General features: G+C 41.4%; 1 protein-coding gene across 2 annotated transcripts in view; it reads right to left on the bottom strand.

Moving 5' to 3' along the window:
• Ophn1 (oligophrenin 1) overlaps window positions 1-11,950 on the bottom strand; it is a 378,262-nt gene that overhangs the window by 304,851 nt on the left and 61,461 nt on the right. The window lies entirely within an intron of this gene.

Genomic DNA, 11,950 nt, shown 5'->3' on the forward strand with positions numbered 1-11,950 from the left:
ATTGGCAGGATTAATATGGTAAAAATGGCCATTTTACCAAAAGCAATCTACAGATTCAATGCAATCCCCATCAAAATACCAATCCAATTCTTCAAAGAGTTAGACAGAACAATTTGCAAATTCATCTGGAATAACAAAAAACCCAGGATAGCTAAAGCTATCCTCAACAATGAAAGGACTTCAGGGGGAATCACTATCCCTGAACTCAAGCAGTATTACAGAGCAATAGTGATAAAAACTGCATGGTATTGGTACAGAGACAGACAGATAGACCAATGGAATAGAATTGAAGACCCAGAAATGAACCCACACACCTATGGTCACTTGATTTTTGACAAAGGAGCCAAAACCATCCAATGGAAAAAAGATAGCATTTTCAGCAAATGGTGCTGGTTCAACTGGAGGGCAACATGTAGAAGAATGCAGATCGATCCATCCTTATCACCCTGTACAAAGCTTAAGTCCAAGTGGATCAAGGACCTCCACATCAAACCAGACACACTCAAACTAATAGAAGAAAAACTAGGGAAGCATCTGGAACACATGGGCACTGGAAAAAATTTCCTGAACAAAACACCAATGGCTTATGCTCTAAGATCAAGAATCGACAAATGGGATCTCATAAAACTGCAAAGCTTCTGTAAGGCAAAGGACACTGTGGTTAGGACAAAACGGCAACCAACAGATTGGGAAAAGATCTTTACCAATCCTACAACAGATAGAGGCCTTATTTCCAAAATATACAAAGAACTCAAGAAGTTAGACCGCAGGGAAACAAATAACCCTATTAAAAAATGGGGTTCAGAGCTAAACAAAGAATTCACAGCTGAGGAATGCCGAATGGCTGAGAAACACCTAAAGAAATGTTCAACATCTTTAGTCATAAGGGAAATGCAAATCAAAACAACCCTGAGATTTCACCTCACACCAGTGCGATTGGCTAAGATCAAAAACTCAGGTGACAGCAGATGCTGGCGAGGATGTGGAGAAAGAGGAACACTCCTCCATTGTTGGTGGGATTGCAGACTGGTAAAACCATTCTGGAAATCAGTCTGGAGGTTCCTCAGAAAATTGGACATTGAACTGCCTGAGGATCCAGCTATACCTCTCTTGGGCATATACCCAAAAGATGCCTCAACATATAAAAGAGACACGTGCTCCACTATGTTCATCGCAGCCTTATTTATAATAGCCAGAAAATGGAAAGAACCCAGATGCCCTTCAACAGAGGAATGGATACAGAAAATGTGGTACATCTACACAATGGAATATTACTCAGCTATCAAAAACAACGAGTTTATGAAATTCGTAGGCAAATGGTTGGAACTGGAAAATATCATCCTGAGTGAGCTAACCCAATCACAGAAAGACATACATGGTATGCACTCATTGATAAGTGGCTATTAGCCCAAATGCTTGAATTACCCTAGATCCCTAGAACAAACGAAACTCAAGACGGATGATCAAAATGTGAATGCTTCACTCCTTCTTTAAATGAGGAAAAAGAATACCCTTGGCAGGGAAGGGAGAGGCAAAGATTAAAACAGAGACTGAAGGAACACCCATTCAGAGCCTGCCCCACATGTGGCCCATACATATACAGCCACCCAATTAGACAAGATGGATGAAGCAAAGAAGTGCAGACCGACAGGAGCCGGATGTAGATCGCTCCTGAGAGACACAGCCAGAATACAGCAAATACAGAGGCGAATGCCAGCAGCAAACCACTGAACTGAGAATAGGTCCCCTATTGAAGGAATCAGAGAAAGAACTGGAAGAGCTTGAAGGGGCTCGAGACCCCAAAAGTACAACAATGCCAAGCAACCAGAGCTTCCAGGGACTAAGCCACTACCTAAAGACTATACATGGACTGACCCTGGACTCTGACCCCATAGGTAGCAATGAATATCCTAGTAAGAGCACCAGTGGAAGGGGAAGCCCTGGGTCCTGCTAAGACTGAACCCCCAGTGAACTAGTCTATGGGGGGAGGGCGGCAATGGGGGGAGGGTTGGGAGGGGAACACCCATAAGGAAGGGGAGGGGGGAGGGGGATGTTTGCCCGGAAACCGGGAAAGGGAATAACACTCGAAATGTATATAAGAAATACTCAAGTTAATAAAAAAAAAAAAGAATACTATTAAAAGGCATATTATATAAGAAAAAAAATGTGTTTCATTTGGGATATCCATAAACATCAGAAAACTACTAAGGACTATCTTAGTCTGTGCTCTGTTGCTATAAAGAGACACCATGACCACACTAACTTTTATAAGAGAAAGCATTTAATCGGCCTGGCTTACAATTTCAGAGGTTTATTCCATTATCATCATGGAGGGAAGCAATGGCAGCACACAGGCAGACGTGGTGCTGGAAAGGTAGCCAAGAACGCTACACCCAAATGCACAGGCAGCAGGAAGAGTAACATTGGGCCTGGCTTGAACTTTTGGAACTGCAAGGCCTGCCCTCCAGTAACACACTTCCTCTAACAAGGGCACCACTCTCCCAACAAACAAGGTCACACTTCCTAATCCTTCTCAAGTAGTACCATTCCCTATGGCTAAGCATTCAAATATATGGAGCCTATGGGTGTCCATTCATATTGAAACCACCACATTCTATTCCCTGTCCCACATAGACTTACAGCCAAATCATAATGCAAAAAGATGAATTCAGTCTAACTTCGCAAGTTCCCATAGTCCGTTACAATCTAAAAACTCTATAAAAGTAAAAGATTCTAAATCTTTGAGAATCATAGCATTCTCTTAACTTAAATTAAAACTCAAGGGGTTGGGGATTTAGCTCAGCGGTAGAGCACTTGCCTAGCAAGCGCAAGGCCCTGGGTTCGGTCCCCAGCTCCGAAAAAAAGAAAAAAAAATAAAACTCAAAATCAGAAAGCAGCTCACATACTTCCAACAAACAATGAAACAGAACATATATAAGCATTCCAAAAGGAAAGACTGGAGGCATAGTGAAGAAAAAGTCAATCAAAGCAGAACTGAAAACCAGCAGGGAAAACTCCAAATTCTACATCTCTGTCTAACAAACATTCTTCAGACCTGCAACTCCTTTCAACTTTTTGACTACAACACACTTCTTTCTCTTAGGCTGTTTCCTCTCCCTGTTAGCAGCTCTCCTCAGCAGGTATCCCACAGCTCTGACATTTCCAGCATCTTTGGGTCTTCAACACAATCCGGGCTTCACCTTCACAGCTTCACGTAATGACTCTATAGACTGCCATACATGGACATCCTGATACATGCCTGACCTCATGGCTTTGCTTAGTTGTGAGGGGAGATTCCACAACCCCTTTCTTTTTTTTATTTTTTTTTATTTTTTTATTATTTTTTTTTATTAACTTGAGTATTTCTTATATACATTTCGAGTGTTATTCCCTTTCCCGGTTTCCGGGCAAACATCCCCCTCCCCCCTCCCCTTCCTTATGGGTGTTCCCCTCCCAACCCTCCCCCCATTGCCGCCCTCCCCCCATAGACTAGTTCACTGGGGGTTCAGTCTTAGCAGGACCCAGGGCTTCCCCTTCCACTGGTGCTCTTACTAGGATATTCATTGCTACCTATGGGGTCAGAGTCCAGGGTCAGTCCATGTATAGTCTTTAGGTAGTGGCTTAGTCCCTGGAAGCTCTGGTTGCTTGGCATTGTTGTACTTTTGGGGTCTCGAGCCCCTTCAAGCTCTTCCAGTTCTTTCTCTGATTCCTTCAATAGGGGACCTATTCTCAGTTCAGTGGTTTGCTGCTGGCATTCGCCTCTGTATTTGCTGTATTCTGGCTGTGTCTCTCAGGAGCGATCTACATCCGGCTCCTGTCGGTCTGCACTTCTTTGCTTCATCCATCTTGTCTAATTGGGTGGCTGTATATGTATGGGCCACATGTGGGGCAGGCTCTGAATGGGTGTTCCTTCAGTCTCTGTTTTAATCTTTGCCTCTCCCTTCCCTGCCAAGGGTATTCTTTTTCCTCATTTAAAGAAGGAGTGAAGCATTCACATTTTGTCATCCGTCTTGAGTTTCGTTTGTTCTAGGGATCTAGGGTAATTCAAGCATTTGGGCTAATAGCCACTTATCAATGAGTGCATACCATGTATGTCTTTCTGTGATTGGGTTAGCTCACTCAGGATGATATTTTCCAGTTCCAACCATTTGCCTACGAATTTCATAAACTCGTTGTTTTTGATAGCTGAGTAATATTCCATTGTGTAGATGTACCACATTTTCTGTATCCATTCCTCTGTTGAAGGGCATCTGGGTTCTTCACAACCCCTTTCTTGAATCCTTGACTCTAAAGCTACTAAGTTCTGCTGCTTGCTGAGATAGAACTTGTCCCCCTCCTTCAATTAAATCTGCATCAGATTTCTGTTGTTGATTTCCTTCACTGCTTAAGCTTTCCTCTAATCCCTTTCCACAAGTTGGAAACTTATCTGGGTGAGCTTTGGTCCTGATGTCACTACTCCCTTCATTCCATTTAGCATCAGGCTTTTCTTCAAACTTTGCCTCACCTTGAGCACTGGACATAGCTCCATTACTCCCCCTAGTGCTCCTTGTCTCCTCAAACTGTACATTTTGTATTTCTCCTTACCCAGCTTGCTCCTTTCCTTTTATAGATCTGCATAAGAGTGGCCACTAATAACCAAGCAAAACAGTCAATACTAGGCTATCTTGAAATATCCTCTGCCATTGCAATTAAATCAAAACTCTTCAATTTTGCCTCAGCAAATTTTTAGGACAGAGGCAGAAAGAGTTTGTTTTTTGTTTTTTTGTTTTTTTTTTTTTGTTGTTTTTGTTTTTGTTTTTTTTTTTTGCCAAACTATCACAAGGATAGCCTCTAGGCCAGTTAGCCATATTTTTCCCTCTGACTTTCTTATCTGGCCCCCACAGTTCACATGACTCTCAGCAGTGTCTTCCATGTTCCTATTAGGATGATCCATTATGCCCCACTTAAAGTATTCAAGTGCTTCCCTAATCCAAAATAATTCTGCCAATAAGCAGCATGGTCAGGCCTATTACATCACTACCCTACTCCCTGGTATGAACTTCTGTCTTAGCCATTGTTCTATTACTGTGAAGAGACACAATGACCAAGACCACTCGCATGAAAGAAAACATTTAATTGGATTGGCTTGCAGTTTCAGACATTTAGTCCATTATCACCATGGCAGGGAGCATGGTAGTACACAAGCAGACATGGCACTGGAGAAGTCGCTGAAAGTCCTACATCTAGATCCATAGGCAGCAGGAAGAGAGGTGCAATAGGCCCAGGCTTTTGGAAACTCAAAGCTAATCGTCCTCAAATAGTGCTAATACCCAATGGCTAAGCATTCAAATTATATGAGCCTTTGAGGGACATTCTTATTCAAACCAGTGCAAGGGCCAAGGGGAAAGACTTTCATGTCCACTCCTGCAATAATGGCATGAACATCATGGGAGAAACCAATAATTATCTGGTTGGATTTAAGTCCCATTCAACAAGATGAAACCCATACCTAGGCATCATTGTTGGGCCAGGAACAAGCCTACGGCTAGACAGGCTATAAGCCTTAGGAGAGAACCTACCACTATCATTCTGCTAAATCCACATAGTATTAAATCAAGTCCTAATGGCTGATTGATACTCCCATAGATCAATGCATCTTTCACCCCTCATCTGAGAAGCTTCCACTTGCAGTAGATTATGATTACACCCACAATTGGCCAAGGCACAGAGAATACGAGACTGAAAATTCTGAACTCTAAATGGAACATACATACATAACCACACTCTCGCCCTTCCAAAGCTTGGGAATCATTGTAGAAGGAAAGATTGTAACAGCCGGGGGCAGAGGACTATAAGAAAACATATCAACTCACAGTGCTTGTTACCCAGCACTCACAGACAGGAAGACTATGAGCTACTTAACAAAATCATCTCAAAAACTAGTAGGTTTGCCAAGTATGAATAACCATATTTATTGCAGAACTATTCGAAATAGTCAAATTATGAAGTGATATTATGGAGTGATCTTATGGAGTTTTATTCATCTATTAAACGAACAAAATCTATCATTGGCACAAAGGATGAAATTCTGCCATTTTCAGGAAAACTGGCATAAATGGAGATCATTACATTTCCTGGATCTAACACAGCCTCATGATGCCTGCCAAATAAATGTTGAATCAAACTGACCATCCAGAAATAAAATCACTTATTGGAGATGGTTAAGCTTAGGGGTTTTCCCCAAAATATATTGATACCATCCCTTAAAGACAATCCATATTTAAGAAGATTAAGTAGGTATCACTTTAAAAGAAATTTTAAGTCAGGTACTTACTTGCTTTATAACCTAGGTTGTCTCAAACTCATAATTGTCTTTCAGTATTTTTGAATGCTTGAACTAGAAGCATACATACACTTAGATCAGACAAACACCCTGGAAGGTCATTAGCACATATAAATTACCAAAAGTGGGAGAGAAGTTAAGCTTCTATTGGCAGCTGTTTGAGATTGACACAGTTTAGAGTGTAATGGTTTGGGGACTTCATCTTTTTCTTGTGCAAACAACACCATTTACAAGATACAGACAGAATTTGAGAACGCATCTGAGGTTGATGGTAAGAGTTCTGGCCTGGGATTAAAGTTCAATAAGGCCATGTGCCCTTTCTTAGCTTCAGTAGACTGATTCCTGCTCTGTGTTTTCTATGTTGACCTGCTAATTTCAAAGGGCACATTTAGCATCCTTCTGAGACAACCATTTGTCCCAGTCCTTTCCCATTCCCAGAGCAGCTTCCCTTCTCTCCTTCCTGATGGCCTACCTCTGGACAAGCTCTCCACAGCTGAGCCACGTCCCCAGCTCTAGTCAGATTGTTTATTGTGAGGACTGACGGGCCTGCTGTTGTTTCCATTATGCAGATGTCTTAGATTTCTCTTCCATGTCACTGCTGTTTCTCTGCTAGTTCATTTCTCAGTGGACTCTATTGTTCTTTGATCCAGCGTCCTAGTAATAGAGTTTTGTCTTCCCAGCCACCTCCCTCCCTAGCTCATCATTTCTGAGAACTGTGCTTTTTTATTCAGTGCTCAGAGAACTCTGCTCCTATTTTTATTTCATCTGGAATGCCTCCAAATTTAACAGTGCATGGACACGATGAACATAACATGTTGCATGTTATCCTGCCTCTTGTGCCTTTACTGGTTTTGGTCTGTGTGGCTTCCTTAAGAAGAATAGTTATTTACTACTAAAACATCCTTAGAGCTGTTAACAAAAATAGCATCATGAAATTTGCAGGCAAATTGATGGAACTAGAAAGAAAGGTAACTCAGACTCAGAAAGACAAACATGCTATTTGCTCACTTATAAGTGGACATTAGCTGTTGAGTAAAGGAAAACCATGTTACAATCCACAGACCCAAAGAGGCTAAGTAACGAGGAGAGCTCAAAGGGGGAACATAAGGATCTGTCTGGGAAGGTGAATTAATAGATTTATGAGGGTAGAATGGAAGTGGGTGGGAATGGAATGGGGAGGAATTAGGCAGAGATAGGGGGAGAGACAGAGAAAGAGTACCAGGGGAGACATCTGGAATTGGGAGGCATTTGGGGAGTGATATAGAAACCTAGTACAGTGCAAACTCCCTAGAATCATCTTAAGTGACCCTAATGAAGTCTTCTGGTAATAGGGGATATGGAGCCCAAACTGGCCTTATTCTATAACCAGGCAAGACTCTTAATAGTGGGACTGGGATATCAACCCAGCCACAAAACCTTTATCCTCCCTGCAAAAGCTATGGTGGCACAGAATTTGGGGGCATTGGCCAACCCATGCTGGGTCCAACTTATGGCCAGGAGAGGGAGCCCATAGAATACTGCTGGATGGCCAGGAACTAGAGGTTTGATAGCTCAGGACAGACCAAACAAAACTGGGGGTGGGGGTCAATAAAATGATTCCTAATGATATTCTCCTATACTCATAGGCTGGTGTCTAACCAAAGTGTTATCAGAATAGTGTCAACTGATGGGAATAGATACAGAGACCCACAGCCAAACACTAGGTGGAGCCAAGGGAAGTCCACAAAAGTGGGGGAGGAAGGATTGTAGGATGCAGAGGGGTCAAGGACACCATGAAAACACTGGTCACAGACTCAACTAAGCAGAGCCCATTAGAGCTCACAGAAACTGAAGCCACGAACATGGACCATGTCTAGGTCTGAGCTTTGCCTTGTGGTCTGCATATAGTTGTGTGGCTTGGTGTGTTTGTGGGACTCCCAACAATAGGAATGGAAGGTGTCTCAGATTCTTTTGCCTATTCTTGGGACCCTTTTCCTCCTACCAGGTTGCCATATCCAGCTGTGATATGAGGGTTTGTGCCCAGTCTTTGTATCTTGTTAGGACATGCTCAGTGGATATACCTAGGAGGCCTGCTTTTGTTTTCTGAAGGGAAACACGGGTGGAGGGAGTTGATATGAGGGAGACAGGAAGTACTTGAAGAAACTGGAAGGGAGAAAGGGAAGGAGAGAGGGAGGGAGGGAGAGAGGGAGGGAGGGAGAGAGGGAGGGAGGGAGAGAGGGAGAAAGGGAGGGAGGAAAAACTACAGTCAGAATATAAGAGCAGAAAATAAAATTTTCTTAAAAAAAAAAACCTTTCTTGTAAGATTTAAAAATTCCCACCACACCCTGTTACCTCAGTTTCTTAAGTCAGGGATTTTCTATGTAGTCCAGGCTAACCTCAAATGTATGATCTATGACCTTAAGTCTCTCAAACTCAGAAGTCACAGGTATGCACCAATATACCCAGCAAAGTTTTATGAAAATGTTAATTATTAGTACATAACCATTGTACTAAATGATGGGATTTATTATGATACAGTCATACATCCAAAGTGTGTACCTTGCTCTAGTTATCCCCTCCCTGTTACCCTCTCTCGGCATTCTCTTCCCCATCCTATTGGTTCTCTTTCTACTCTCAAATTAGTCCAGTTTACTTTCATGACATATATACAAATATAAAAAACTGTATTCTTTATATAAAAAATGTAATAATTACATTTGAGTTGATTGGGCTTGTATTCACTTTAACTACTCATAAAATGTCACAGGTTCCCAAAGGTACACATATATAAAAAGCCACCAGGCATCTGAAAGATGTCACTTTATAGAAGCAATAAGTACTCTTGTAGCAATAAAATTGTGGACTTATATTGGGGCTGGACCCAGAACCACTACCCCCCCCCAAAGAAAGAGTGCTAAACTTTTGCTGTGCATTAGTAAATGTAGAGTTAATATGGACTTAGAGGTTTAGATAGAGGCTCTGTGGCCATGGAACAGCTACATGTAAACAAAGTACCGAAATGTGCCACTGAACTTACAGGGCTCATGGTGAGATTAACCCACCCATGAACAACTCCAGACACACTGTGATGGTCCTCATTCATAAGCCAGAAAAAAAATAGGGAAAAAAGACTAAAGAAAAAGGAATCCATAAAAAATAATGTGTATTAGGAAATATTTATATACCACAAAATCAACTCATTTAAAAAATAAATATAAACCTGTTGTTTCTGTTACCTGCTCATATATAATGTTTTTAATTTATTTTGTTTTGTTTTGAGAGGATGCTTAATCCTAACCACTAGCCCACCAGGAAATGTTGTTTTATTTTGGGAAAAGATCTTGATACATGATCTTTGAAAGTTGTCTCAAACTTATGACCCTCCTGCCTCAGCCTCCTGAATACTGGGGTTAGAGTGATTCATCACTACACACATTAAACACAAGTACACATATACGCAAATCTTTAAAACACTGAAACATGATAATATCCACTAATGTAGAAGTTATAATTCCTTGCAATTCCTTCTCACAGTTAATTACCACTAAGATTCCATTGTAGTTTTTAAGATTCTTTATAAAGCTTCACTATTGAAAGGTCTGTTTTTAACACACTCAATACAGTTATATGAGGCAACTCTTTTTCTTGCTAACATATACTCTTATAAAAATTGTTAAAATAGGTAGGTATAATTCAACATCTTCTTTTATTACACAGTCATGCAAGGTCACACATTTAATGTACTTTGAACACATCCCCACCCCCACCCCTCTGTCTCCCTTCTCTTCAGTTTCACTTCTATTTTCATCTTATCAGTACCTATATGTACCCATAACTTCTAGGACCCAGTAATGAGAGAACACGTGATTGTTTTCTTTTGAGACTGAATTAATACACACCTAATGCTATTATCTCTAGGTGCATCACACATGATATAACAAGCAATCATTCCAAAGCACAGTGATTGAAAATCAGCAAAGTAGATGTTGAAGACCAAAAAGTTAGCAGGCAAGATGACACCCTTCTGACACTCAGGAGCCTGAGACAGGAGGATCACAAGTTGGAGAGCAGCTACATAGCACAGTCCTCCATAACTAACAAACAAACATACAAGTTTATAAAATTAATAATGAAATTACATAATTTCAAAGCCTTGGGTTTCTTTCTGATTCACTGGTATACATTTTAAATCCAGCATAATTCAAATAAAGCCAATATACCAGTTTAATAAATAGCACTACAATGACTTAAGCACTCAACACCTGTATGCAAGGCAGGATTAACTAAAGCTTCAAAGCCACAATGAGGTTAGAGCACCAAGTGTCAATTTCAAATTCAGACCAAAACAAAACCAAAACCAAAACAAACTCCATGCTGTCCTTAAATTCTTAATATTTCCTAGCTCTAATAAACCATTCTCTCAAAATAAGGGCACATAATTATGAGTCTAGCCTGAACAGCCTGACCTTGTCTACATACCTGTTCTTTGGCCCAGGGGGTGAATCTGTCACAGGAATCACACTAAAGCATTTGAGAGAGTACACTTCCCCTGTGGATTATGGACACCTCCCCCTGTGGATTATGGACACTCCCCCTGTGGATTATGGACACTCCCCCTGTGGATTATGGACACTCCCCCTGTGGATTATGGACACTTCCCTTTATGGATTATTCAGCCTGTATCTATCCAAGCTCTGCAGAATTCCACCCGAACTCTACAAAGTTTAAATCTTACACTGCAGTGACTAGAAAAAGTTTCTTGTGAAGTGGAAAAACACTCTAACTGCATCTGAAAATCTGGCAACTGCATCTGGGATCTGTAAGAATATGAATTCACTTTAAGAAGCCAGAAGTGGAAACTGCATAGGACAGAGGCAGGTTAAGGAACTGTTCATATAGTATTACTGCTGTCCAGTGTGGAAGATGAATGTCTGCTATGGAATGCAGACCAATAAAATCTGAACACGATCCTGACATTCAACTACTTGAGTTCCTAGCTGATAAGTGTAGCTTAACCTCTCATTCCTCCTGTTCGTATTTGGTTGTAAGCTATCTATGGCAAAAACAAGGGGCCAAATACTTTCAAGATGAAGTACTTTTCTATTTCAATAATGTGGAAAGGTGAGTGAGAGCTTGCCTGGAGTTTGAAATTTTGCCGACCATTTCATCAAACCCTAAGGCTTGTTCTCTAAAAGGAGAATGTAAGAAACAGGGGGATGTTGTTAGATAAAAAAAATGAAAAAGGACAATGAAAAGAGAGGGAGAAGGAGGAGAGAGATGGGGGAGGGAGGGAGGGGAGAGGGAGGGAGGGAGGGAGGGAGGGAGGGAGGGAGGGAGGGAGGGAGGGAGGGAGGTACAGATGGAAGGACTGACTGGCCACTAATTGAACAGTTTCTTCTTGTTGGTGTAGCAAAATGCTCTAAGATTATAATGATGGTTGTGAATATACTAAAAAGCCATGGAACTTCTGAATTTAGAGCTAGGCTAGTGGCCATCACGACCCAGCAACCCTCCTGTCTGCACACCACATTCCTCTGCACACACCTGCCTTTTCCCATGGATTCTTTGGATTTGAACTCAGGTTTTCCTCTTTGCACAGCAATCGCTATTACCTGCTGAACCATTTCCTCCACTCAAAGGGTTTCACGG

This window comes from Rattus norvegicus, chromosome X (genome assembly GCF_036323735.1).
Source record: "Rattus norvegicus strain BN/NHsdMcwi chromosome X, GRCr8, whole genome shotgun sequence".
Lineage (NCBI taxonomy): Eukaryota > Metazoa > Chordata > Mammalia > Rodentia > Muridae > Rattus > Rattus norvegicus.